We start from the raw sequence: 25,736 nt of genomic DNA on the forward strand, positions 1-25,736 counted from the left end.
CAATCTGCATAGCTCTGCAACATATTCAGATATGCTTTCCCCTTTTTTGTGATTTCGCTTGTGAAACTTGAATCTCTCAGCTATTACCAATGGTTTGGGGCTCAAGTGGTCTTGAAGAGTATCCTGAATTTCTTTGAATGTCATCTCTGCGGGCTTCACAGGTGCTAGCAAATTGCGCAGCAGTCCGTAAGTCTTTGCGCCCATCACACTCAACAGAACGACAGCTTTTTGTTCATCGCCGATAAGATTCATCCGGCAATAAAGCTCTACTCTTTAATGTAACTTGTCCAGTCTTCAACACTGCTATCAAATGCAGCCAAAGTGCCAATCAACGAATATATATATATTTTTTATTCAGTCCAAGATTATTTCCATCAAACTAGCTTTGTGCACTTTTCACTTGACTCACATGAACCTTATTTTTCTCACGTGTGGTCCATAGCCAGCTAGCATGCAGCCCACACTTTTACAATGCAAGTGAATTCGGGTCTTCGTCTCGAAAATCTCCTCTCCTTCGTGACCGGTGGTTTCATGAAGGTGAAATTGTCTAATTACACAACTACATAATACAAGAATCACGGAGATGGAAATAGCGTTGAACCCATGGCTTTAATGACGTACCCCCAACCAACCCGGCAGTACATTCATATGACCTGTGCGTAACGTAAGCATACATGACAAGAGGGGCATATGTAGACTAACATTAAGTAGTCCCTGTACTAACTCCATACATTACATGGAGGAAGCGATATAAAGAAACGAATTGCCAATAAATGTGAAGTTATCTTTGAACCTGTTGTCAAGCGTCGTCAATATACCCCGCCCCCCCCCCCCCCCCCCCCCCCCATTTCCTCACTAATGGAACTGGTGTTGCAGAGTCACATTAGTGGGATCATCCCTATGTTCCCCGGGTCCTATGTTCCCCAGGTCCTATGTTCCCCGCTTGATTGATTAATAGATTGAACATTTTATAAATTTTTATAATTTTATTAATTATTAATGTCCGCCTTGTTTCGAGCTGGTTAAGCTTAGGCCCTCTTTCGAACTGGTTAACCACAGTCTTGCGGCGATTTATGCCTCAGAGGACAGAGGTTTGTTTACAAACCGATGTACTTTCTAAGAGCTATATATAATTTATAGTATTGCTATCTGTCCATTCTCATTGTCACTTGAGTGCATAAACCGTGCCTTCATAATGGCTTAAAGAAAATAAAAATCCATCGGTTGGTTGTCATTTTATAGCGTTGTGAATATACTGTAAGGTTCATCGCGCTTTTCGTCTCGTCTTTTTTCCAGGAAGCTAGATAATAGGCTAAACGTTGGCGCCGTTATATCAAACGCCATTTCTGCTGTATATATACGAATGAAATAAAACAAACTGCGTAGCATCCGGACTATTACAGAGCATCTATGGATGAAATGGGGGCGGCGGGGAACGCCGATTAGTATTATTGATTAGCAATACAGTGCGTTCAGGTAGCCAATGTCAGTGATCGATCACGTTAGGTTTTAAAACAATGTCCAATCCAGCTGTAATTTGGGGGAATAGTATCCTACCATCAGGCCATGTGATCGCCGGCAGCATTTCGTCATTAGTCATCTGAATCTGGTAGATCGATATGTCCATTGGCTAATCATAAATCCCATTATTCCAGGCTGAAATATGCGATCGGTAACGTGATCAAAGATGGAGGGTGTTCGTTTGGAACCGAGGCTCATATGAAACGCCCACATACAGTGAAAAGATTTTTTTTTTCAAATGCCCTCAATGATACTGCAGTGGAGCGATGGCGCCCCTAAGCGGATCTGGCCGGTATTGCATGTTTCGAAAATCAAATATGTGGGTAGGTCATGCATCTCGATCGCGGACGTTAATAGCGTTATAAATATGGAATAAAACAATAACAACTGGCGCTGGTCCACAACGCATGGAATCGAATCACGAGTTAACTCGTGGACGGTCCCTATAGTGTTAAGGTTAGAGTTTGGAATCAGGGCTGGTGGTCTAAAATTTTCAATCAATCAATCAATCAAAGCGGGGAACATAGAACCCGGGGAACATAGGACCCGGGGAACATAGACATGCTCTTGTTGTATCTTAATAGAAGAGACCGTGGTAGTGCTCAGTTGTGCTTTATTCACAGTTTGTATTAATGCAGGTAAACAGTAGAACCGCAGGCAGTCCCTCTGGCGGCTGCCTCACACTGACCCAGAGCGCTCCGAGGCGCCTCTGGTTAACGTAACAGTAACCAATCATACGCAAGACACGTGACACAATAACATTGGGAGTTGTAGTCCTACACTACACTACAGCTCCCACATTAGTTAGTTAGATAGTTTAGCGTTAGCTGAACGGCGAACAGTGGCGTATTCAAGTATAAACATTATAACCATGTCACAACAGCAGTTATAATGTATATTATCATCAATACGTTAGTTTACCAATAGGTTAAAGTGTTATTAGATAGATTTTCGTTTTTCTATTGTTTTGGTCGCGAAAGTCGACCATTTTGGAAACATTTTACGTTGGGAATTGTAGTTTTTTTTTTAAAGGACATCGAGAGCTTTCGATGAGTGTTGGAATTTTTCCGAACAACACTTCCCAAAGGCCTCTATGGGGCTTAAAGGAAATTACTTCTGTATGAATTTTTTTAATATATCTTATTACTCGGGATAATAAACCACAAAACGTAACGTTATTGGCATATATGGGAGCGCAGTTAGTTTGTCTCCCCTATTTCTAGCATGAAGCAACAATCAGATTTGAAATTAGTTTCAAAATGGTGGCACCCTGGCAAAAAAATAAATAAAAAGCGACTGTACATACAGTAGATTTCATTATCTGTTCCTATGCACGCCTGGTGATACTAAATCCAAATTGAACTCGGGCATTTGAAATATAAGATTTGGCACAATCCATAAATGTGCGAATTGGCTATAATAAGGTCATTTATAAGCCTGCTATTCTATATTCTATAATATTTTTTCAACTTGCATTGGTCCGGATGGGAGAATTCAGTACTGTATCTACAAAACCTTCTGTTTAATCATTTTCCCTTTATTCATTTCCTTAGATTTTTTGTACACATGATCTCAAGAAGGTACTGAACGAGATCAGTGGCAGTTTTTCATGTCTGGTCATTTTGAGCATGGTGTTATTCACTGTCAAAGATGCAAAGAAAATTCATAATTCATATTCTCCTTTGTTTCATCACAATTTAAGCAAGACTAGTAATAGACACAATATTTCTGACACTGGGAATACATTCACTGAGGTCCATAGATGTCATACGGTTATCCTATAACCATAGTTATATGAGTATAGCGAGCGCTCTGCTCTCTTGGAACTATCCCTTTATCCAATCTAATAATGAATAATTTTTCTCCACATGTACACACCCATCCGCCTGGCCACACCCACATCCGCTCCTCTACATAAGCGGGGTCGTGGCCACACCAACAGCTCCTTCCCAAGTCTTTCACCACCGAAGGCGAAGACCACAGGGTCCTCAGTGAGTCAGAGCAGAACGCTTGCTATACTCATATAACTATGGTTATAGGATAACCATATGTTATATTATCGTATAGCTTACGCTCTGCTCTCTTGGAACACAGGAGCTGAGCAGAGTGGAAACTCGACAGATGTACCCGCTGAGGCCCCCGACAACCATCAGAACCGGGGAGGACCCAAGCCCCCGGACCCCCCTAGAGGGGGACGGGAGGGAATCGGATCCGACTGTGCGAAGAGGGTTTAGCACCTCAAACGCACAGGGTGAGCAGATCGTGGGACTTACCTCAAAGGTCAAGAACCCAACCCCGTGGCAAGGCCGTAGCAGCGGAGCTCAGAGGAGGGCCCAGCCCCAGGAACAGCCTGAGGGCCAGGACCCCCCCCCCCCCCCCCCCCCCCGAAAAAAGGGGGCCCGGTGAGGCCAACAATGCCGTAGCATCGAGACCCCACCAGACGGTCACTGGTGACACCACCCCCCACATCGCCAGTGTATCGGACAGGGCCCAATCCAAGAGCAGGCCCTTCCCCCCTACGGCACGCCGCCCTGAAGCACTCCACAGAGGCTACACCCCCACAATACTGTGGGGCCAGTCAGCGCACCAGGGAGACAACCCCCAAAGAGGTTGATCCCTCAATCCAGGCAACAGGCCCCAAGAGCATAACTCGACCTGTGCCCGGAGCACTGCGGACTAGACAGGTGCCTAAGGGGTCTACTGTGAAACAGCACCCCGGCGGAAGGGGTGTTCGGTATGCTGTGCACCATGTCGCAACCTCCACAAACCCGACCCCTCAGAGAGTTCGAGGTCCAAGAGAAGGCTGACATGATTGGCAGACGTCATGAAAGGTGCAGGGGCACACTCGCAGGCAGACGGGGTCCAGCCTGGCCTCAACCCGATGGAGAAGGACCAGTCCCCTTAGCACCTAAGAGGGGGGTAGGTACGCGTGTCGATCCAAAACATCACAGAGAGCACCACCAAGACGGTCAGAACATCAATGCACCGTACCCGGTGGCCCACCCCACGGGCGTGAGACCCCTCCGCCAATGCTTTGATCTACTCCGTCATCTCCCCCCTGAGATGAGCGTGAGTCGTCGAGACTAACCTAGTACACTGGCGCTCGGAAGAGATAAAATCTCCATCCCAGTCACTTGTATAGAAAACGCTGTTTCTATGAATGAGCAACCAAGGCGCCCCAGCCCATGGCGTGGTTCCACACCGAAAGCACCCAGGGCCAGTGCTATGTACATGTCGAGACCCAAAAAACACATCAATGGTAATTCTAATAAGAAACCAGACAACGTTCCCTCCATGCCGCCTGGGAAGAGCGGCAGGAAGCCGGCCAAAAAGACACAGATATGGGTCCCATATGACGCGTCCGAGGGGAAAAACCCTGTCAACACCGCTCTGTATAAAAGAGGGAAGACAGGGAACCCCCAGAGAGACCTCCCACGTGAGTAATAATTGAAAAGATATATGTAAACATTGAGCCACGTGACCAAAAGCTCAACACATATTCAAATAGAGAGCAGAGCAGAAAACGAACAGTTTCCAACGCACCGCATCACCCAATCTTGACAATGACAGTGGTCCACAATATGGAGCCTGAAAAAACTCACGGAAGTCTCATGACCAATAGAAACGCGCCCAGTGACTTATTCTATGGCTGGGGAAATTCCGTGACCCACCTGTCCAAATATGGCGTGGGACCAGGGAACTCCCTTTCCCCTCCCTGTGACGCGCTGACCCCACAGCGTGACAGGAAGATCGAAGAACAGGAGGTCCAACCCCCTGGCCAATTAATACAAATGGGGGAGGGGTTTATCAGTTCACCCCCCATGACCCCATACCCCGGATACGATGAAAACAACAAGCAGCGCATGATACCAGTTATCTAGCATGCTACATGAAAAAGCCTATATCCTCTAGGATAAGCTTAACAGTTGCACGCCAGCCACAGACGATAAACTGGTTTGTGTAAAAAAATGGTTTTTATACAAGGCTTTAGGCTCATGTGCGAACACGCCACCCGCGTTTTCATACTTTACCAAGTAAAGAAAAAAACAACAGACGTTAACACATTCCCGGCCATTGGGGGCCGTCTAATCTCACTCTATAAGGCCAGCATTTCAAAACAGACTTGCATTGTGCGTGAGGCTGTTTGTAGAGCTAAATCTATACTTTATATTATTGCTATCTGTCCATTCTCATTGTCAATTGAGACCATAAACCGTCCCTTCAAAATGGTGTAAAGAAAAAAAATTCATCAATACGTTCTCATTTTATAGCGTCTTGAATATAAACATTATATGAGATTTGGTCTAGTATATTTCTTGGAAGGCGAGATACAGGGCGCTAAGCTAATAACATTAAATCGAACAGCGTTTCGGCACTACAGAAGCTAGAGCTAAAACTCAAAATGCACATTGTCGGTATTCATGGTCCACCATGAATGCATGAAAGGGGGGGGCGGGGGACGTCGTTTCTGATTATTGATTACCACATTAGCCTCAGTAGCCACATTCGCTGATTCATTGGCTATGATAACAAGGCCTTGATCAGCATGTAATTTACATGAAAAATATCTTACTGTGGGCCGGTTGGATCCCCAAAAAGGATTTCCCAGTTATCGATCGCCATCTGGTAGATCGATATGTCCATTGGCTGATGATATATTCCTTTACTGCATAGTGAATTCGGCGTCGCAAAAGGTATTCCAAGCTACAGGCTACACGTATAGATTCCAGCTAACAGTAAACTCCATTCAAAGTAAAAAAAAAAAATAAAGCACCGTTCTGCCACAGGGAACACTGCATTATCCAGACAGCGCCCCTACGAGGATCTGGCCGGTAATGCACTTTTCAAGAGTGGCGTAAATCTGCAGTGCCGGTCGGTGACATTGAGTACCGTAAATCCTCAAATATAAGACGGGTCTTCTATTTACCTCAGCTGCAAAGAGCACCAGGCCTTTTTTAGAGAGAGGCTTATATAAGAGGCAGGCCTTAATTTCTAAAAATGACACTCATGGACATAATCCCTTCATTTTCAAACTTTTATTGCAGTATTATTATTATTATTATTATTATTATTATTATTATTATTAGTATTATTAGTATTATTATTTTTATTTTTTTTAATACGTACATTGTCTGTCTACATTTATATAGACTAGCATTGGTATTTAAATATTGAGTGCAGTTGAGTAATTGTGGGATTAACGTAATTCACACACTGAAGTTGGAACTGTCTATACTAGGTTGTGGGGTCCGGGGACGGTTTAGCGCGTGGTACCTTCTCGACTTCCTCAGTTGAATCGAGTTGCTTACATGCAGTAGCTTTAGCTACTAACGTTATCATAGGATCATGGTCTGTAATGTGTCAACTGGACAACGCCAGCCTCGTCTGCCAATGCCATATAGATAGTCAACGTCATCCAGCTGACACCACAGATCTACCATATTATAACTACGTTAGCTAGCGGCTAGCGCTAAAGCTAACCAGAGGGAAACGTTAATGTACAGTAGTCAGTGTAGCGGGAGGCAGCACTTGATTTCCATTGGCAAGAGTTTATCTCATTCTATATCACGGCACGAAAAATAAGAAAAATACTTTTTTTGCAACCTTATATTAGAGCCCGGCCTGTGTTTGTCTAAATGCATCACCCCCCCCCCCATTATAAGAGGCCCCTCCTTTATCGGAGGTCCCTCCTCTATTTGAGGATTTACGGTAGGTTATTAAAATGGAATTAAAGCTGCGGTTAGGTGGCGTAGCGGAGATTGCGTTCGTCACCAACCCCGGAGCTGTGAGCTGGATTTGCCTGTTCGAATCCAGCTCACAGCTCCGGGGTTGTCACCAGCTTGGCTGGCCGTTCACACTAACTGTGATGCATTTTCTGTTTGCAGTCCAATGTTCACCAAAACACACACCCACACACTTATAATTTGTTCCTCAACGTTATATAGACAGGTCATGTTTTGTAAACTGATGTTATGTTTAGAATGGGAATACATGGGTCGGGAAAGATAGTTAGCTCAAAGCTAATCCGGAGGGCAGCTAACAGTAGCTACTGTCTAACTGTGATGCATTTTCTGTTTGCAGTCCAATGTTCACCAAAACACACACCCACACACTTATAATTTGTTCCTCAACGTTATATAGACAGGTCATGTTTTGTAAACTGACGTTATGTTTAGAATGGGAATACATGGGTCGGGAAAGATAGTTAGCTCAAAGCTAATCCGGAGGGCAGCTAACAGTAGCTACTGTCTAACTGTGATGCATTTTCTGTTTGCAGTCCAATGTTCACCAAAACACACACCCACACACTTATAATTTGTTCCTCAACGTTATATAGACAGGTCATGTTTTGTAAACTGACGTTATGTTTAGAATGGGAATACATGGGTCGGGAAAGATAGTTAGCTCAAAGCTAATCCGGAGGGCAGCTAACAGTAGCTACTGTCTAACTGTGATGCATTTTCTGTTTGCAGTCCAATGTTCACCAAAACACACACCCACACACTTATAATTTGTTCCTCAACGTTATATAGACAGGTCATGTTTTGTAAACTGACGTTATGTTTAGAATGGGAATACATGGGTCGGGAAAGATAGTTAGCTCAAAGCTAATCCGGCCTGTTTAACCACTAGCTTCTGTTAGCTAATGAAGGCTAATGCTGGCTGAGCAAGGAAACTAACAGTAAACGTTTTTACATGAAATACAGCCCAAAAACCCTGCTGACAAACGTTTGCTTATTAAATACATTCTATACTATAATAATACAAACGTTTCATTGCCTCTCTGTGCCGACAAAGTTGTTTAAATAAGGGGAGAAAAGTAGCTAAAACCAATGTATTTGGATGGGACAGGAAGTACTATTGGCAACCGGAAGTCAGCCGGAAGTGCCTACTTTCAATTTGTGCAAGTGGAGAATTGCACATCATTGGATTGGATTGGCTGGGACTGTGCATCAGAAAAAAAACTCCGGTCCGTCGTTTCCCTTCTCGGGCAAGCAGTATCGTGTTACCACATTGACTGGGAGCAGCGTTGATTATGTGTTTTGGACCATAACGTTGGATCAATAAACGCGATCAATATTTGGAATGGTGATCAGGAATTGGATTAATCTTTTTGCAGAACATCTGATGTGAGGTAAGGACTCTATTTTACCAGTCTTGGGTTAACCAGATGTTCCTTTTACCGCCATCAGAGCGTGTGTGTGTGTGTGCGTGCCATTAGCGCTGACCAAGGCACGGATAATTGATTTTTCAGCCCGCTTCTCTAGCGTGCATAAAGACACATACTATCGATAATCGATTAATAAATCAGCCAAAAAATTACGTGTTTTGTGTATTCCACTAAAGGGCTATTATCGCAGATTTCTCTGGAATTACTAGAAATCTCCAAAACTATACTCGTATTCAAAATGGTATAAAACGGAAATGTACAGATGAAAAGAATATCCGTTTTGTACATGTTGACTGCAAGCAAGTCATTGATAAGCGACGGGTGTATTAGACCCATAGCCATAATTTAAGATATAGTTTAAGGAAAACTCCAACATTTTGGGAAATTCACTTATTTGCCATCTACCCTGGAATTAGACAAGAAGATACATACCTTTTTCTTCTCTGTGCATGCAGTAGGAGTAGGAAGACGTTGGGAACTAAGCTAATGGAGGAACCTACTTCCAGTGACTGACGCTAAGCTAACGGTGCACGTTTTCCTACTCCTGACTGCATGCACAGAGAAGAAAAAGGGTATGTATTGTCTTGTCTAACTCCAGGGTAGATGCCAAATAAGCTAATTTCCCAAAATGTTGGAGTTTTCCTTTAAGCGTTCACAAATATCCCCGTCCTACCATTGACTAAAGCACTGGCATGGAAAGGGCCATCAGCAGAGGGCGCTGTTGGCCCGGAATGAGTTAATAGGCTAACCCCTAATTGCTCCCAATGAGCAGGTTGGCACCTTACATGGTTTCCTCCTCCATCTGTGTGTGAATGTGTGAGTGAATGGGTGAATGTGAGGAACAAAGAATTGTGAAGCGCTTTTGGATAAAAGTGCTATATAAATGCACCATTTACCATTTAGTGGATGTTTACGTCCACAGACCAAACTGTCCCTAGTGGAGAGGAATAACATTGTTGCATGTTTTAACGTTGGAGCTCAGTGTCGTTCCCCCTAATTGGTGAAATGCAATGGTCATGTACGCAGCAGTGTTAGATATGGATGGGTACCTTTCACATTTGAACCGATACGGTACCTGTGAATCGATACCGGTACCCAACGGTACCTTTTTTCTGTACTTTAGTCTCAAGAAATTTAATTTACCTACCTCAGTCGTAAAAAAAAATCCAAACTTCAACGTTTTTGGCTTGCCATTGCTCCGACTGCTTTTTTTTTTTTTTTTTTTTGGTATCACTTGAATCGATACTCGGTAGTACCGACGTGTTTCGGTTCGGTACCTCAAAAGTACCGAATTCGGTACCCATCCCTAGTGTTAGAGCTATACTTGTACATTTGCACTAATTGGAGACTCAGAAGAGGCTTATCTTAGGTACAAATGCATAGGGGGAAAATGGTGCCATTGTCTGACATCACACAGACACATACTACCGTAGTGTGTCCCCAAACATAACAGCAGATCATGTTTTGATGATAAACGCATTGAAATGTTTCTCTCATTGAAATGCTCCCAAATGCTTCTTTTTGATGTGAGTTCACTGAAGATCCCATCAAGGAAACATCACCGACCTGGTACCTGTCATACGATCCAATATGGTTCTTGTTCCTACAGCAGAGTACATCAATAAACAGGCTAGAGTGTCAACAGACCTGTGCAGTGCCATCAAAGTACATCTATAATAGACACAGAATCAAAGCACCCTCCCTTCGAACTCTGAGCCAGTTACACAATATCTTCTCCTGCCGCCACTTCACTGTATGTGTGCCTTTCATCCCAGCCTCTTGGAAGGGGAGAGCAGATTCCCTTTCTTCTGCTGCTTGGGCCGCTCTGTTTGATCTCTGTAATTCTGCTAATGAGGCTGGGCCCCTGACAGGCATCTGGCACACACACTAAAGGCAACGGTGCTGCGATGTGCCCCTAGATCACTGTTAGCCACACAGCGCCACCCCAACTGACTCAGCAACCAGGGTCCGAAGCATCCAGGGCCTGGTGAACAAGGTGGAAGATCCACACCTAATTACCTGCTGTTGGGGAAATCTGCAGAACTGAGAAATGATGGGAATCTAGGGCAGCTCGATCATGGTAAGAAACTACGCAGGGGCTGCTGGGATGAACCTATCGAAGACGCTAGCAAATTCATTTCACTCTTCTTCTTGATTCTCTGCATGCTTAGAGTACACAGCAATTAATCTTGTTTTCCCGGAGAAATAGAGGACCAGGCAATTTGTCTCGCATGATGAAGTAGTGCTGAAATGTTCCGTTGTGGAGAATGATTTTCATTACATTGAAACACGCACACAAGAGCCAGTCACCCCCCATCTGTCACATGCCTGTTATAAAATAGTTGGTGTCCCCCCATCAATTCAACTTTGGCACGTGTCACGTGTCAGCATCTTGGCCCCACAGTAGACCAGAGAAGGTGCGTTATTTGTGGGGCGGAATAGGAAATGTGCCGGTTGCCGGGGACCATCTGAGTCAGCAGTGTTTGAGGCGAACCTCTCAAAAATGCTAATCTTTGATTTCCTCCCAGATTAGTGGGAGTCAGGCTGAGCCTGTGAAGCAGAGACACAGCAATGAGCTGGCGGCCGTCCTCCTCCTTGTCTTCTAAGCATCTCATTAAACAGAAACCAGATGGAACATGTGAACCTGATCCTGTTGGTTTACTCTCTCTAATGATGATCCCAGATATGATGTTCCCCCCACACCATTTTACAGCAGGCTGTTTCACTATTATTTCCATAAAGCACATTTATGCCATGTGGCGAAAGGCTGAAAAGATCTGTGGATGCAAGCTACCCACCATAGACAGTATATTCACAGCAGTGCATCAGCAAGGCAGACAGGATCCTGAAAGACCCCAGCCACCCAAACCACAAACTGTTTGAGCTCATGCCGTCTAGCATGAGTCTCAGGTCCATTGTGTCTGTTACTATGCTTGAGTAAATTGTAATGAACCAAAGGAGAATATAGATTATTATAATTTTGTTATTTATAAAAATCCAACGGAAAATTAGTGTTCTACAAAGGTTTTTGTAATGTGTGTAACACAATAATTCAGCATGATTATCCAAAATGACCGTCCACTGGCATTCATTTCGATGCTCTAGTGATTCTAGTCAAAACAATGGACTTCTTCGTCTTCTTGTGTCACCTTCCCCCACTGTCAGCGCTCGTCTGGCATCGCTTTTGGAGCAGACGCTCCTTGGCTACAATGGTGGTCAATAATTTTCGCTATCAGCGGTCACTGGTCAGTTCAGGACCACTCACAACCGGACGTGGTCACTCGTCTGAACGGCTTGTCAAATGACGCTCGCCGGATATTTTGTCTTGTACCTCAAGTCCTGAAGCACGCAATAGGTTGAGTGAGGTGACGATCGAAAGGCGGCAAATTCAACTTTCCAACAATGTATTGAATGAACGGGAGAAATGCAGCCCGGAGACGGCAGACAAGGGCAAAGTGACAGCCCGTATATGGGCCAAATGCAGCCCGGAGACGGCAGACAAGGGCAAAGTGACAGCCCGTATGTGGCTATGTTGGTTATTGTGTGATACTCACCATCCCATGGTGGTTAGAGGACGAGGCAGCCTGCAGGCTCACCACCAGAACTTGTTTGCCTACCACCTGATCTGAGTGGTTGATGCGACCGACATCGCCGTTCCTAGAGCCCCTTGCTAGCTCTCGCCAGCAGGGCTAAAAAACCCTTAGATACCACTCCAGTTCTGTACATGAATGGTATGTGATTGATGCTCGAGTCTGTTTCCAATCTTCTATGTTCACCGTCTGCTCCGAATCTCATCTAACAGCTACGCGAGTGTACACCTGGGAGAGCTCTCCGCCAAGACAAGATTGATATGTCATCTGAGACCCGCAGTGAGTTGCTGAGTAAATACTTTAAGCAGATGAACTATTCGTCGCTCCTCTCTCTCTTCTTCTCTCCTCCCTCTGGTGCTGTCTCTCATGCAGAGAATTGGAATTTCAAATTTCCGCTTTTGATGACATTTGTGCTGAGGGCTCTGACATAAATGTTCTCTCACTTGAATAAATATGTAAATATAGACCACTGTGTCGTGTTTGATTAAACAGAGAAAGTACTTAATTAATTAACACTTTTTAATGACTGTGTTATTTTCCTCTGTGGTTTTGGAAATTAACACACAACCTGGTTGTTGCCTCCGCTATTCATCCATAAGAGACACAATGACAGAATATATGACTGTTTCACTCTCTCCTCTAATTATCTCCTCATCTACAGTATAGACCGAATACAGTATAGTATTCTGTAATAGAAACATATCTAAAAGCAAAAGTCTTGGAAGTCTGTGGTCTAATTTGTTATGTGCGAGGTAGGAGGAGTCTATCCAAGGACATTATGCATTGTGTGTGAATCCACGCAATATCTCTTTTTTTTATCAAATATTTTTCTTTTCTTTTTCTTTTCTTTTTTCCAACATGTAACAAAACATATCACAATACAACAACAACAATACATAAAAAGACTTCCCAAGACAGTAACTCAACACCACATGACAAGACAACAACTGATACAACTGTACAGTGATCATCCTAACATGGACACTCGCTCGTTCTCTCCCCCCCCCCTCCCCCCGCTCACCCCAGGAACTCAACATGAGTCACACTCACAATACATCACAATACATCACTCAGCAAAAAAACAAGAATCAAAACAAACATTTCCAAACTTAAATCCAGGCAATATCTCACAAACTAGAGTCGATCAGTCTGTGCTTTGGTGCAGAAAGTTACAGAGGCACTAGGATAAGCATGTATTATGGGGACTTCCGGTTTGAGATGTTCGGATAAGCGGCCATAGAAAAGAGCTCCCGGTCAAAGAATATCGAAAAAAGGATGTAAAACTATCTAAAACAAAATAAAAAGTGACAATTCAAGGATATAAGAGAAAAGGAAGGATGAACACGAGAAAAAGCGAGAGAAAAGCGACCCCAGAAGAAGTCCAAACACCGGAGGAAAGTTATCGACACAAGGAGATGACGCAGGAGGTAATTCAAGCTAGCATGACGCAGGGCGACAGAGCAGAGATGCCCACCTGGGTAGCGGAGCTACAAGCTAGCATACAGACTAGCATGCAAGCTAGCGCAATAGCTAACCAAGCTAACACGCAGAACATCCAGAACAACATTGACAGACTCAGGGAAGAATTAAAGAAGGGTCAGGACGAGCTCAGAGAATACAAATATCTAGGGCTGACCCCTATTAGTCAATTAGTCAACTAATCGGCCGAAAGGAGCCGTAGTCGACTGCCAACCTCTTAGTCGAATACAAAAAATATATATAATAATAATTATAAAAAGAAATTTTATTTTAATTTTTTTATCATTCTTTCCAAAAGAAAAGAGGCCTAGAAGCGTGGCTAACGCTAATGGCACGCATACCAGAGGCTAACTGCATAAGAAAACAGGCACAGAGGCTCTGAAAGAGGATTTCACCCATCTAATGAACACACTAGACTAGACAAATATCAAGATGTATCCATCAGTGGACCAATTGCATGCTTTTGCAGAGGACAAGAAGCCTTCAGTCGACTCCTTCAGACATTAATCACCCCCACAGCCCAAATGGAATGAAAAAAATATATATATTATACTTTTTTTTTTTGTCGACTGGCAAATTTTGGCCAATCATAGTCGACTATCCAAATCCTTAGTCGGGGACAGCCCTACAAATATCATATCATATCATCATATAATACACTATACATGGCCATGTATGAATTCAGAGCTCAGAGACAATTTCTCTATTGAATGTAGATTTAATCATTTGTGTTTGCAAAGATGTCTTGTGATCAGGGACATTGATGACATAAATTCATCTGTTGCCTGGTGGAAGAAAATGCAAATCCCAGCCCATTTTTGCATATATCATGTCTAATTATGTTGGGTCTTCAAACAGCTTTGCCTTTTAGTATCTTTATCTGATAGATAACAGCACAACCCTCTAATTTCATAACCCTCTGCAGTTCAGATCTCAAAGGGGCAGCATGGCCACTCTACAGGAGCATGTACATGCGGCATAGCACAGTGCACTGGAGTCCAAATACATCCCATTTCATCAGCACATCCATTGTAGCTCATCTAGTGCTGTGGAGGCTGTGAGAGTGTGAGAGACCTTCAACAGTCCTCTTGAGACCCGGCTGGCTACATAATGGATCCCCGGCCTCCCGCTAGGAAGTTCCATTTCCTTATCACTTTCCACGTGTCTCAAACTGGAGGAGCTGAAAAATCTAATATTCTGCTTCATGGTTGCAGAGCTGACTAGGCCAGTGCTTGTGGTCTGGCAGACATTAATTGCATCAGGGAACACCATGGAATGTACATGTGCTCCCTAACTGCGGTACATCAAGCGTAATGTACGTTAGTGTAAGCAGGTGGGCCAGTCAGTATGGCTATACCTGTCAGCATCACTGCAAGGGGTATAAGATTGGAACAAATTGTCATAAGCTTAGAATTCACACCCATAGGGCTGCATACCTCTCCACTCAGCCATTCTAACACTGTGCACTGAGTCTGTATTTGTCTGGTGATCACTCAGATAGGCTGAGCTCAATAATAGACCATAATAAGTGACTGATAGACCATAGGGGTGGGAAAAAAATCAATACAGCAATATATATCACAATATTTTGTGTGTCGATGCACTGCCACCAAGTATCAAGGTTTTTTTGCTTGACAATCCCATTTGCTTAAAAATAATGATTGGAACAGACTGAAAACTGTCTTATTATCTTATTGGATAAACCAGATGTTGTATATATATATATATATATATATATATATATATATATATATATATATATATATATATATATATATATATATAGTATTGCAGATGTTGATAAAGATGTTTTCCATTGGGGACATAATTAGCAGTTGAAAAAAGGTAATAAATCACAATATCACAATATTATAGTATCGTGACTCTAGTATTGTGATAATATTGTATCTTGGAGCCTCTGGTAACATGTAACTATGAACCGTGGTTCAGCGAGAGACAATCTTTTCTTTTTTGAATTGTGCCATGAATTGCACATAATAATATTTGTCAATATAAAAGTGTAAATGTCAGATAGCTAACATTACGTTATAGCATCAAAAGCTATAGATAATGTAATGTATAATAACTTGCTAAATTTTCTTTTAAATTGACAAACATCATATCGTTAGCCTCATAGCATAATTGCCTAAGTCATTTTTCAAAACTTTCGGAAAAGAGTCACAAGAGTGAGTTAGGCAGAAAGAGATGTTCAACATAACAAGGTTCTGATTGGCTGAGGACACAGCCACTAAGCCAGGGTGGTGCAGCAGTGTGAGGAGAGTAGAGTTAGGCAGAAATATCAATTTGGCCAAAAAATGACTTAGGCAATTATGCTATGAGGCTAATGATATGTAGTCTCTCTCGTCATTGACTACTGTACATCTATTTTATGAAATAGGGTCCCCTGGTGGTTAGCGGAAGGGGAGGAACTTCGCCTCTCTATAATGTAAATAATTGAGTGAATTGTAGGTAACTGGTGACATTAATAAACATTGCATAAGAACCTAACACAAGTAGGTTTAATGTATTCATATTAGTGTATGTTAAAGACCAAAAACGTGTTTTATATTAGAATAGTTTACATTTGATTTGCAGATGGAAAATGCTATTTGGATATTCTTACCCCATCATAAATCTGTTTTACTCCAATGTTTATAAACATTACTAATGTAAACAAGCCTGTGACAGCCCCAAAACACAGCAACTATAGTTTAAAACATATGTATGTGTTGTCTAGTGTTGGTCCTTGTATAAATAACTCAGTCAATCAACTAGACTAATGTTATATAAGAAATAGGAATGGAGAGATGTTTTCATTCTCTAGTTACTAGAGAATGAAAACATCTCTCCATTCCTATTTCTTATTTTTATTGGGGCTCTCTAAACATTTGTTTACATTTGTATCACTGATTCTGCCTTTACATTGCTACCATGTGTATTTGTTTACGTGTTAAGTAGATGATTCAATATTACATGTATTACAGGCCATTAAAGTCAGGATCTTGAAAAGGTCAAGGACACTGGACGCCTATTTATAGTTATTATCAATTATCAATTCAGGTCCTTCAGTAATATTTAGAAAATACAAAAGTAGAGATGAATGTGAACACAGGGTATCAGGGTATACTCTGTATCCACTCACCATCCCGAGGACCAGCCGACATCACACTATTTTGCAGGAGGTTGTGTTTATGTGTGGCGTGTGGCCTTCCTCACCCCACCTGTGTTACTTTGGACTTGACCTTTGGACTTGACCTCATGCTGAGCACTGCCAGGCTCTGTATAGTTATCTAAGTCATGGTGGCACCTGATTATACCGTGTGGGATGGAATACATAAAATATACAGCATTCATCTGCAAACATCATAGGAGATCAATATAAATACAGTAAGGAAAACAGAGAAGAGGGGAAGACTAGACTAGGAGTGAGGAGAGGATGAAGGGAAGGGACTCCTAGGGCCTCCTAGTAGGTATAAAGACTTGTTCAATGAATAATAAGTTTGTGTCAACAAGTGCTTTAGAGCAGTACTTCTCAAAGTGGGGTCTGGGGACCCCCAGGGGTCCTTGAGGATGTCCCAATGGGTGCCCAGTGAAACTAGAGGTTAGCACAATGAGACGACTATTCTGATCATAGGTTTCACTCTCCTCTCAGATGGTCCCTGGGACAAGGAATCTCATCAAATGCCTAGTATGACGTGTGATATTACTGCTTGGCTTTGCCTGAACTTACTCAAGACTAGACTGCATTACTTTCCATGTCAACTTATTATTCAGTTAGGTAGCTAATATCCCATCCTGTTATATAGCCTGTTATAGACTGTGTTGTTTCAAACCTTATATAAAGATGGTAAGCTGGTTTGTTGTGTATTCATATCATACTTAAAGACAGTTGGGGTTAATGTATCACATTCAGACTCCAAGTGATTTGGAAACACATCTTTCCAAAAGATTTCAAAACAATCATCTGTCATCTGAAGGGTTTGATTCTGACAGTCACTTTTACAGCACCACATTAAAACATTATTTGATGTGTAATTATTATTTATATTTATAATAGAAGTAATCTGCTTCCAGCCAGTTTATTGCCTCGACATGCACACACATTCTGGTTCATAATGTGAGCTCTTATCTTCTTATTTGGCAAATGTTACATTGCCCTCTGTGGTGGTATTTGTGGTTTTATCCAATTTGGAGAATCCTGCATTCACATCACCTCAATAATAGTGCTATGATTCTTAGTAATGGCAGCATGAAATAACATGCCCAGATCAAGTGCATCGAAATTAAAGTTTTTGTGGATCCAGTTTATGGCCATTATATATAATAAGCCTTATATCAGTAAGGTCAATAGTGTGTTCAGGCATTTGTGCGTGTGTGTTCGCCTCACTTGCAGTGGTTGCATGTGACCCAGATTGAGAGATATTCAAACACGCTAGGGAGCTGGATTTTGTATTGTGTCATGTGGTCTTTACACTCAAGGGGGAAATGAGGGCAAATGAGGGAACTGCAAAGTGCACTGCTCTCCAGCTAGTATACGACGACGCCAACTGAAAGGTGATCAGCAGTTTAGAGAGGCACTGTTCTTAGATGGGCCTTACTACCATGGTGGCAATCCTATTAGGAAAACACTGTGCGCTGTTAAGAGTGATATAAATTGGCTGCAAGTAGCCTGGCAGCTCTCCAGACATGATTCAAGGTGAAGGCAGGAACACGGGGGCTTAAAGTTACTGTCCAGATTGATATTGGCATACCGTATTCTAGGTATAAGGTGCACAGGCCTCGGTTTAATGTGGCATTTTGTAATGAAACTAAATAAAGACACAAGGTGTTGTAGGAAAAGTGAAAGCCCTTGACTCAGGTCATGGAGCCAGTGAAAGAGAGAGAATGTGTGTGCATGTGTGTGTGTATACACTTAATTCTAACATCTGTTCTCCCAGAACAAAGGAAGAAGATCACAATCACGCCTATTCACATCCTTTAGCCTGACATTCCATCCGGAGGAGACATAATCACTTCTCCCCACCAAGTCAGTAAAGGATGGCTCAATGGGCAACAACAATACTGAAATGATACCCCCCCCCCCCTTTGCTCAATCCACTCTCTCTCTCTCTCTCTCTTTCTCTCGCTCTCTCTCTCTCTCTCTCTCTCTCTCTCTCTCTCTCTCTCTCTGAGGCACTGAAGGACAACAGCGATTGGAACCATAGATACAGTAGTATGCAGTGTGCTTGTTAAGAGGCAAGGATGATTGAATAAGCATACTTTGAATTACAGGGAGTTTTTCAGCTTTGATGCATTTCCTGCACCGTGCGATTGTTTGGGAGCCTGCGGTGAAATGCTAGCCAGCACAATAGAGGGAGTTAGAAGCAAGGGATGGTATCGCGGGTCACTGTTTACATCATAAAAATAATTATAGTTCATATCTTTCATGAAGACGCTCATGTTGTCTTTTGTATTCAAGTCTTGTTCTATTTTCTTTTTATCTTTTAATGCCCCCATTCGTCTCATTGTCTAACAGTGTGCTCAAAGAAAAAAGAGGCAGCATTCCATTTCCTGGCGAGGATGAATAAATCATAGACCCTTTTCACAATCCTTCAACACGTCTTAATCTATCAATCTGTTCTAAAGCCACTGATATAAAGCAATCTTTCAACAACAAGAGTACGAGAGGATAGGACTGGACTATGAATATGAGTACCGGTAGCACACTGTAATTTTTGGCAGTCACAACCCCCTCCCGCCTGGATCATCGTCAGTATACTACTGTACATAATCATCTCCAGCACCCATTGGCTGACTTGACAAATCAAACGCGCCCTTCTCTCCACTGCATTTTTTACAGACAGATTTGATTCGTCATTACTAGTTTATCCAACTTATTTAAAGCTTGAGGTTCTCCCCTCTGTTGCAGAGTTTAAAACCTTGATCTCTAACCTTTGTCAATCAAGTTGTACATGTTTTAATTGATTTGTTATCCTTACTTTTTGCCTCACCTTGTAGTCTTATTGTTATGATTTTATATGCTGTGTGATTTTATATGCCTTTTTTGTGTGTGCTTATTTCTGTATGTTCACTCGACGTGACTGTAAATGAGGGAAACCTTGTGTTTAAAATGAAATATACCCATCCGCCTGGCCACACCCACATCCGCTCCTCTACATAAGTGGGGACGTGGCCATACTAACAGCTCCTTCCCAAGTCTTTCACCACCAAAGGCGAAGACCACAGGGTCCTCAGTGAGTCCGAGCAGAGCGCTCGCTATACTCATATAACTATGGTTATAGGATAACCGTATGTTATATTATCGTATAGCTTACGCTCTGCTCGTAGTGGAACACAGGAGGGGGGACGGGAGGGAATGGGATCCAACTGTGCGAAGAGGGTTTAGCAAAACAAACGCACAGGGTGAGCAGAACAGGACTTACCTTCACACAGAATAACCCGCAACTACACAGGCGTGCATCCCACATGCCACTAGGGAACGAATGGGAAGAAGAAAAAACCTGTTACAATCCCTAACATCACGGGGTCAAGGTCAAGAACCCAACCACGTGGCAAGGCCGTAGCAGCGGAGCGCGAAGGAGGACCCAGCCCCAGGAACAAACTGAGGGTCAGGACCCCCCGGAAAGGGGGCCTGGTGAGGCCAACGATGCCGCAGCATCGAGACCCCACCAGACGGTCACTAGTGACACCACCCCCCACATCGCCAGCGTATCGGACAGGGCCCAATCCAAGAGCAGGCCCTTCCCCCCTACAGCATGCCACCCTGAAGCACTCCACAGAGGCTACACCCCCACAACACAGTGGGGCCAGGCAGCGCACAAAAGCATAACTCGACCTGTGCCCGGAGCACTGCGGACTAGACAGGCGCCTAAGGGGTCTACTGAGAACAGCACTCCGGCGGAAGGGGCGTTCGGTATGCTGTGCACCATGTCGCAGCCTCCACAAAAAACCCGACCCCCTAGAGAGGCCGAGGCAGAGAAGGCTGACATGATTGGCAGACGTCATGAAAAGTGCGGGGGCACACTCGCAGGCAGACGGGGTCAAGCCCGGCCTAACCCGGGAGTTGACTCCGCTATCAACACACCGGGGAACCAACCACCTCCCTATGTTTAGTTTAACAGGAGGCGGTTGTTCCCTTAACCCCCCCAAGAAAAAACTCCGAAACACAACTGCGCATATACACCGGCTATACAGCAATACGAGCGTTTCAGTTTTCAAGAAGGGGTTAACCCAGGCCAACAGGTCGACGAGAACAAGTCCGGACCTGGGCCCGGCGGACCGGGACGTACACAGGGATGCCAGAGGGGTACAATAGAACCACCTCGACAGCCCCCTCCCAGCCCCGCCAAGCAGGGGAAGAGAGGGGCGAAAAAGAATGGAGAAGGACCAGGCTCATTAGCACAGCGCAAGGTACAACACAATATGGACCAAGCAACAGTGAAGGATAACACGCAGTGACATAACCACGAACACACCTCCATAACATCAAACCCTGCGAAGCCCGGGCCAACCGGGCATTTCCCCCCCGAAAGTCCTTCAGGGTACCAGAACAGCAGATCTGCGCACCGGCGGCCAATGGGTTAACTGACCTGGTCCGGCGCGACCAGAACCAGTCCCATGTCCTAATCACGCCACCATCCCCAGTCCTAAGAGGGGGGTAGGTACACGTGTCGATCTAAAACGTCACAGAGGGCGCCACCAAGACGGTCAGAACATGAATGCACCGCGCCCGGTGGCCCACCCCATGGGTGTGAGAACCCTCCGCCAATGCTTTGATCTATTCCGTCATCTCCCCCCAGAGATGAACGAGAATTCGTTGAGACTAACCTAGTACACTGGTGCTTGGAAGAGATAAAATCTCCATCCTAGTTTCTCCATAAAAAAATGCTGTTTCCATGATGAGCAACCAAGGTGCGCCAGCCCATGCGTGGTTCCACACAGAAGCACCCAGGGCCAGCACTATGTACACGTTGAGACCCAAAACACATCAATGGGAATTCTAACAAGAACCCAGATAACGTTCCCTCCAATCCGCCTGGGATGAGCGGCAGGAAGCTGGCCAAGAGACACAGATATGGGTCCCATATGACGCGTCTGAGGGAAAAAACCCTGTTCTATTTCATTATGGCTTACGCTCAGCATCATCTGCACTGTACTTCACTTCGTGCACGTGCACTGAATAAAAAATTCCACCATGTACCTTTACATCCCAACATTCGTCTGGCCACACCCCCATCCGCTTACCTTCATAAGCAGGTGTGTGGTCACCTACTCGCCTCCTTCTTCACTTTCACCACAAGGAAGTGCCTTCGGTAGATCCCACACTTGACGAGGTTGTTAGTAGAAGAAAGTTGGAAAACAAAAGAACGGGAAGATATGTTGACATCATATCTTTATTTTCTCTCTCACTATTTTCGAGAAAATAGGGCGATATTGTCTTCGTCACTGGAGTGTCTGGAAGATGATGATCATTCTGACCTTCAACGGCTTTTTCGTATTAGGAGCTCACGCCGCTGACATGCTCCCCAACTACAGTCCTCCTTGCTGCGGCTGGATGGGTTGGCCCTCCGGCCATACAGCTGGACTGTGGGAAGCACCGACTGTTGTGAGAAAGCGGTTGTTTCCAGGGTGGGGTACGTACTGTTTTGCTTGCGAGCTCTGGTTGTTGTTGATGCTATGGGGGTTAGCTGACAATTTTACGAAACGCCGACTCCAGACTGGGGTCCTCTGCTCGGCTTAAACGGCGGTCGGAGGATCTTGGTCTGACGCCCATGATGGTCAATCTAGTGGGCCGCGACCAGGACCTGGTGAACCCAGGATTCACTGGACGAGCGGATGCTTCTCTGTCCCATGCAGGCCCCATCTTTCACATAAAAATGAAAGTACACCCTAACGACGAAATGTGGGCATAGGATCTTTTTTATCGGGAGTTCCATGCTCAAAGTCGGCTGCAGCCCGAAATGGGAATTGTGCTGGCTCCGCTGTATGTCTGGTAAATCACAGTTGAAAACTGTGTTTGACATTCTTTTTCTCTTCCCTCTTAGGATGGGGAGGGACTTGGACAGCGGCCTGTCTGAAGTGTGGCTTGTTATGTCGTTGTGTACAGTTCAGGTGATAGCTGCTTAGCTGGCATGCTAGTTGTGGCCTACTGTGTTAGCCAGTCAGCTGTTAGCTGCGGCGCTAGCTCGCTGTGTTTACCAGGCTAGTAAACGTTAGCTTGTTGCTATCAGTCGGACGGCTGTTAGCTTAATGCTACACTGTTGAAACGATACTGTGACTATAACATGCCTTAAAACACTCTGACTACGGCGTCATCTTTGACAGAGGATGTTAGTCGACCCTACATCCGGTTGCCAGTGCCAGCGAGGACTTCGTCAACATGGAGAACGGCGGCTGGGTGGCGTTGCGGACATACCCTCGTCACCGGCGCAGGAGGTGCTGGGTTCAACTCGGTGTCTCGTTAACCAGTGTTGCGGTTCTTTCGGCCTGCGTTCTGGGTGAAGGTAGGAGTCCCGACCGGACTTTAAACACTTCTTCTTTTCTTCCCTTCTAAATGTTTTGTAATAACGATGTTTCCAAAACATGTGTTGCTGCAATACATTGAGGATACGCGTGTTGTGTGTGAATTGTCTTGTCACTGGTATAGCTTCTCTCTGTAGTGAATCGGCGTTGTTTTTTACGTGTGTAAAAATGAACTGGTTTGGTTGTGATGAGAACATGTGTGTTCATGTAACGTTGTACTTGTACCGTGGGTGAACTCACAACTAAGAGGGTTAATTAAACCTGTAAAGCTATGCTTAGTGACATGTGATTGAGGAATGAATCTTTTTCTCAGCCTGTGATGACAATGAACAGTATGTTCACACATTAACAGAGGTGCCTGTTCACCTTGATCGTATCAAGGGTAAGATAAGAGGGGTGTCCCCCCGGTTTCCCTGGGGCTTCCCCCCCTCCTCTCACACATGTTTGGTTACAATATATTGTGTCACTGTGTTTGTGGGGATATGATGTAACCCTCAGCTTAATTGCTGGGGTTGTCCTTTCCGCTTGAGAAACAATTCTTTCCTAAAGAAAAGATTGTTTGGTCACTTATCATGTGTGCTTAGCAAGGCCTGTGGCCAATACATAATCGAGGATTCTGTCTTCTCTCGTTATGAAAAACGGCGTTCCTCTGTAGTAGGAGTGTACTGTGCCATTTTTTGTTGTGATGAAGGGTTGTGTGTGTCTTTGTGATCTACAACTGGGTTAGGTTTGGCCCACAGAAGCACATGTGTAAGTCTGGACCGGGGCTCTTAAAGGGGCCCTCTCTGTTCTGTGTTTTTCCTTAGTAAAACTCAGGTAGCAGGTTATCACATGAGCTATGTGAGGCTGTTCTATGCTTCATGTAGCAGGCTATGACTGTGTCGTGCTCTACTTGTCATTACATCGTATCATGGGTTAGGGGTCGTAAAGGGGTGAACTGGTAATCCTTTCCTCCCCTTTTTCTGTTGGTCAGGGGTTAAAACCACCTGTCCTTCAAGGTTCCTGTCACGTTGCTGTTCGGCATGTTACAGGGTAAGAGGGGGGGGGGGGGGGGGTCCCACGCCCTGGAAGATTGGGCATGTGCACCGCGGAAATTCCCCCGCCATAGAGTACGTCACTGAGCGCGTCTCTAGTGGTAAGACTTCCGTGGGTTGTTCGGGTCCATGTTATGGATCTGTTTCAGGGAGTTGTCAGAGCTCCTCCTCACGAAGCTCCTCCTCAGAGAGAAGTGCCTTCTGTGAGTTCGGACTCTCCTTCCCAGTGAGGGAGCCTCCTCAGAGTTCAGAGCCTCCTCCCCAGGCCATCAGGCTGCTAAACGAACAATAAACACTATGCAACAACCATCAAATGCACACAGCACACACACCCACACGCACACACTCACTTAAACCACACAAACACACTTTATATTTATTGATAAAGGATTTGCACTACAACTCGTACACCCACTGTAAATTGTACCTAAATTGCACCTCATCCCATTTCTGCCTTGCACTATATAGTATTGTATTAGTACACTGCACAGTATTGTATATTATATGGTAACTCAGTTACGTCTATTCTGCATCGAACATTGTACATATGTCTATACTGAACACTGTGACCTCATTTTTCTTTTTACTTCTAATTTACATGCTATACTATGTTATTTTATTTCATACTTATCTTGTCTTGCACAGTCTTTGGAGCGTAACAGTAAGAAGCATTTTGTATAAAAGTATTCTGTACTTCTGTATGACAACTATTAAAGAAACTTGAAACATGAAACTCAGATTGTCAAGGTGAGTAGAACTTCAAAAAAAGGAGTTCTGCTCTATTGTGTGTGTATTCGATTCAATTCGATTATTGAGTGTGTATTGGTTCAGTGCCTCCTCCTCGGAGAGCCCTAACCCAAGTGTTACATGGCTCAATGTTGCAATATATTCTTTTCAATCTATACAGCTCGCGTGGGAAGTCTCTCTGGGGATTTCCGTCTCCTCCCTGTGGCGAGGGTGGCGGGATGTAAAAATTTTAACTATTTTTACCCTCAGCTGCGTCGCGTGGGATTCATGTCAGTCTGTGTTTCTTTCTTTTTTAAATAAAAAAGAGGAAGGAACATGAAGCACGACGGCTCCGTGTCGTTCTCCCAGGCGACTTGGAGGAACAATGTCTGGTGTCTTGCTAGACTATCCATTGAAGTGTTTGGGTCTCGACGCGTACATAGTGCTGGCTCGGGGTGTTTCTGTTAAGAATCACGCAGGGGCTAAGTGCGCCTTGGTTGCTCGTTATTAAAACAGCGTTTTTATAGGGCAACTGGGATGGAGTTTTGTCTCTTCCGAGCGCCAGTTTACTAGGTTGTCTCGATGAATTCTCGTTCATATCTGGGGGATGTTAACGGAATAGATCAGAACATAGGTAGAGGGGTCTCACGCCCTTGGGGTGGGCCACTGAGCGCGGTACAAATGGGACCGTCT

This window comes from Notolepis coatsorum, assembly GCF_963971535.1.
Source record: "Notolepis coatsorum genome assembly, chromosome: 20".
Classification (NCBI taxonomy): domain Eukaryota; kingdom Metazoa; phylum Chordata; class Actinopteri; order Aulopiformes; family Paralepididae; genus Notolepis; species Notolepis coatsorum.